This window comes from Tamandua tetradactyla, chromosome 5, assembly GCF_023851605.1.
Source record: "Tamandua tetradactyla isolate mTamTet1 chromosome 5, mTamTet1.pri, whole genome shotgun sequence".
NCBI classification, from domain to species: domain Eukaryota; kingdom Metazoa; phylum Chordata; class Mammalia; order Pilosa; family Myrmecophagidae; genus Tamandua; species Tamandua tetradactyla.
In genome coordinates this window covers 40,362,276-40,365,863 of record NC_135331.1, presented here as the reverse complement: position 1 = coordinate 40,365,863, position 3,588 = coordinate 40,362,276, and the positions used below count along the sequence as shown (strand labels likewise).

The window sequence follows — 3,588 nt, the reverse complement described above, 5'->3', positions numbered from 1 at the left end:
ATGACACACGCCTCATTTCTGTCTAAGGCTTTATCAGAAGTGTCTTTAGAGTCCACATTTCTACCAACAGTCTCTTCAAAGTATTCTAGGCCTTCTCTATCAAGCTTCTCACAACTCTTCCAGAATCTAATCTTTATCCATTTAAAAAGCAATTCCAACATGTTTAGTATTTAAGAACTGCAGTAGCACCCCACTCTCTGGTACCACAATCTGTTCTAGTTTGCTAGCTGCCGGAATGCAATATACCAGAAACAGAATGACTTCTAAAAAGGGGAATTTAATAAGTTGCTATTTTACAGTTCCAAGGCCGAGAAAATGTTCCAATTAAAACAAGTCTATAGAGATGTCCAATCTAAGGTATCAAGGTAAAGATACCTTGGATCAAGAAAGCCGATGAAGTTCAGGGTTTCTCTCTCAAGTGAGAAGATACATGGTGAACACAATCAGGGTTCCTCTGTCATCTGGAAGGACACGTGGCAAACACGGCGTCATCTGCTCGCTTTCTCTCCTGGCTTCCTGTTTCATGCAGCTCCCCAGGAGGCATTTCCCTTCTACATCTCCAAAGTTCACTGACTAGTGGGCTCTCTACTTCTCATGGGCTATGTCATTCTGCTCTGCTCTCTCTGAATCTCTCTCATTCTCCAAAATGTTTCCTCTTTTATAGGACTCCAGAGACTTCTCAAGACCCACCCACATGGGTGGAGACATGTCATCACCTAATCCAGTTTAACAACCACTCTTGATTAAATCACATCTCCAGGGAAATACTCTGATTACCATTTCAAACATACAGTATTGAATAAGGATTATTCTGCTTTTACAAAATGGGATTTAGATTAAAACATGGCTTTTCTAGGGGGCATACATCCTTTCAAACCAGCACAGAAAGTTTTGCAGAAATCGAACTTTTTTTTACCTGGGAGGCCAGAATATAGGAGATAATTCTTGAACAACTTAATCTTTTCCACTTGCCATATGTCCCAATCAGAATCTATTTTTTATTGATATTTATAAGTTTCCTTAAGAAAAAACTTTAAAGAAGTGTTCCTAATCTAAAGGGCTACTAAATAATTGTAAATAAGGAAATGAACTGAAACCCACTCTGCTCTAGTCTTTGGAACACAATATATCTTATATACTATAAATCATTTGTCAGGGTTCATTCTATTCTCTCCCTCTATATCAAATACTCTATATACTACTTTACTCACCTGAATCAATGATTCATCTACACAAAGATTAAATATGGCCATGAAAGCTTTCCTAAAGCCCACAGTCCAACATAATATTTTCATTATTGTGCTGCTTTGAAACCATTCTGTACCCCAGAAAACCGTCTTCTAACCCAATCTTCTGCCAGCAGACCTACTGTTGGGTGGGACCTTTGTATTAAGTTGTTTACATGGGGATGTGACCCCACCCATTCATGGTGGGTTTTAATCCACTTACTATAGTCCTATAAGAGAGAAACATTTTGGAGAAAGCGCAGATGCTTGGAGAGCTGACACAGAGAGCCAACACAGACATTTGAAAATGCAGAAAGAAAATGCCACAGGAGATGCCAGAAGCTGAGAGAGCCATTTAAAACCAGAAGCCAGGAAAGAGGGGCCAGCAGACGTCATCATGTGCCTTCCTATGGAACAGAGAAATCCTGGATGCAATAAGCCTTTCTTGAGTGAAGGTGCCCTCTTGTTGATGTCTTAATTTGGACATTTTCACGGCCTTAGAATTGTAAGTTGTAACTTAATAAATGCCCTTTATAAAAGCCAATCCAGTGTGGTTTTTTGTCCCCTGCTCTTCTGGGGCTTCCAGGTTCTGCTTCTCCCCTTTGAACTGCTGCCTGGTGAAGAGGAAGCCACGATACTCGAGTCACCAAGACATGAAAATTAATGCTGAAAATAAGACACAGATCAGTATGGCATGCATAAAGTGAGAACCTTTGGAGACTTCTGCCACCTCCAACACCAGGCTGAGGCCAAGAACAGCTCTTGGAGACATTGGTCACAAAGTCAGTGAACAGTCACAGGTCAATATGCCTCTGAAAAAAGGAAGTAAAACTTCAGATATTGGAAAAGTTATTGCTCAAAGACTGCCCAAACATCTGGAAAAAGTAGCTTTGCCTGTGCCAGAGCCAGAGCCAGAACCAGACCCCACTGAAGAAGAATTTTTGCCTGAGCCTATTTTTGGTGGACACTCCCTCTCCAAGTTCAGTGTGCCCCTGCAGGAGAATATCTGCTTCAGGCTTTCTCAGATGTAATTCTTGCAGAAGAGCAAGCAGTCAGACCAAAATATCTGCTGGGTTGGGAAGCCGTTGGAAACATGAGAGCCGTCCTGATTGACTGGCTAGTACAGGCCCAAATGAAATCCAGGTTGTTGCAGGAGACCATGGATATGATTGCTGCCATCATGGATTGGTTCGTGCAGAATGATTGTGTCCCCAAGAAGATGTCACAGCTTGTTGGTGTCTCTGCCATGTTTACTGCAAGAAATGTGTCCTCTAGAAATTGGAGACTTTGCCTCTGTGACTGACCACACTTACATGAAGCACCAGACAAAACAGATGGAGATGAAGGTTGTAAGATCATCAAACTTTTGTCTGGGTCACCCTCTGCCCTGCACTTCCTTCGGAGAACATCTAAGAGTGGAGGGTTGAGGGTGAGCAGCATAGAGGGGTGAGGGTGAGCAGCACAACTTTGGCCAAATACCTAATGGAACTGCCAATGTTGGACTATGATGTGGTAAACTTTCCTCTTGCTCAGATTGCAGCAGGAGCTTGTTGCTTAGCAGTGAAAATTCTTGACAGTGGTTAGTGGACGCCAACTCTACAGCATTACCTGACATACACTGAAGATCCTTCTTGCTGTGCAGCACCCGGCTAAGAATATACTAATGGCGAATGGTGGGCTTACAAAGCATTTGACTATCAAGAACAAGTATGCCTCATCTAAGCATGCTAAGATCAGCACCCTAGCACAGCTGAATTCTGCAATAGTTTGAGATCTAGCCAAGGCTGTGACAAAAGCATAACTTATGAATTTGAGTTGGTGTAATTTAATATTTGCAAATAAATTGGCTGTACAAGAAAAAAAAAGCCAATCCATTGCTGGTAGATTGTGTTCTGGCAACTTTAGTAAATCAACAATTATTTTCTCACTGTCTGCACTGAACTTTGACTTCCTTAAATCATTAATTCTTTATTTTAGATGTGACAATTTCCCTTTTTTACAGATAATATTATCTTACATGATGATATGATCTTATATGTAGAAAACCCTGAAAATTCTGCCATGAAAAACACAAACAACTTGACTGAAGGGATAATTGTTGTACTCTTCATGGTGTCTAGCAGATTGATTGCAAATTAAGTAATTATTGATGAATGAGTGTTTGTTAGAATATTCTTCATAGACTGTGGGAATTCTTTGGTCAAGAATAGCTATTAAAATGAACTTCAAAGACTAACTCACATACGATGAGCAAGTGTACAACAGAAAATTAAATAGCCTAGCTAAAATGTACAAAGTTCTGGAAACACAGAAAACTCCCTACACCGATCAGGAAGATATAAGAGATCTCAACAATCAAAAA

General features: G+C 40.6%; 1 pseudogene; it reads left to right on the top strand.

Annotated features, from left to right (window-relative positions):
• The first annotated feature begins 1,879 nt into the window (after positions 1 to 1,879).
• Positions 1,880 to 3,027, top strand: LOC143683068 (G2/mitotic-specific cyclin-B1 pseudogene; annotated as a pseudogene).
• The last annotated feature ends 561 nt before the right edge of the window (positions 3,028 to 3,588 follow it).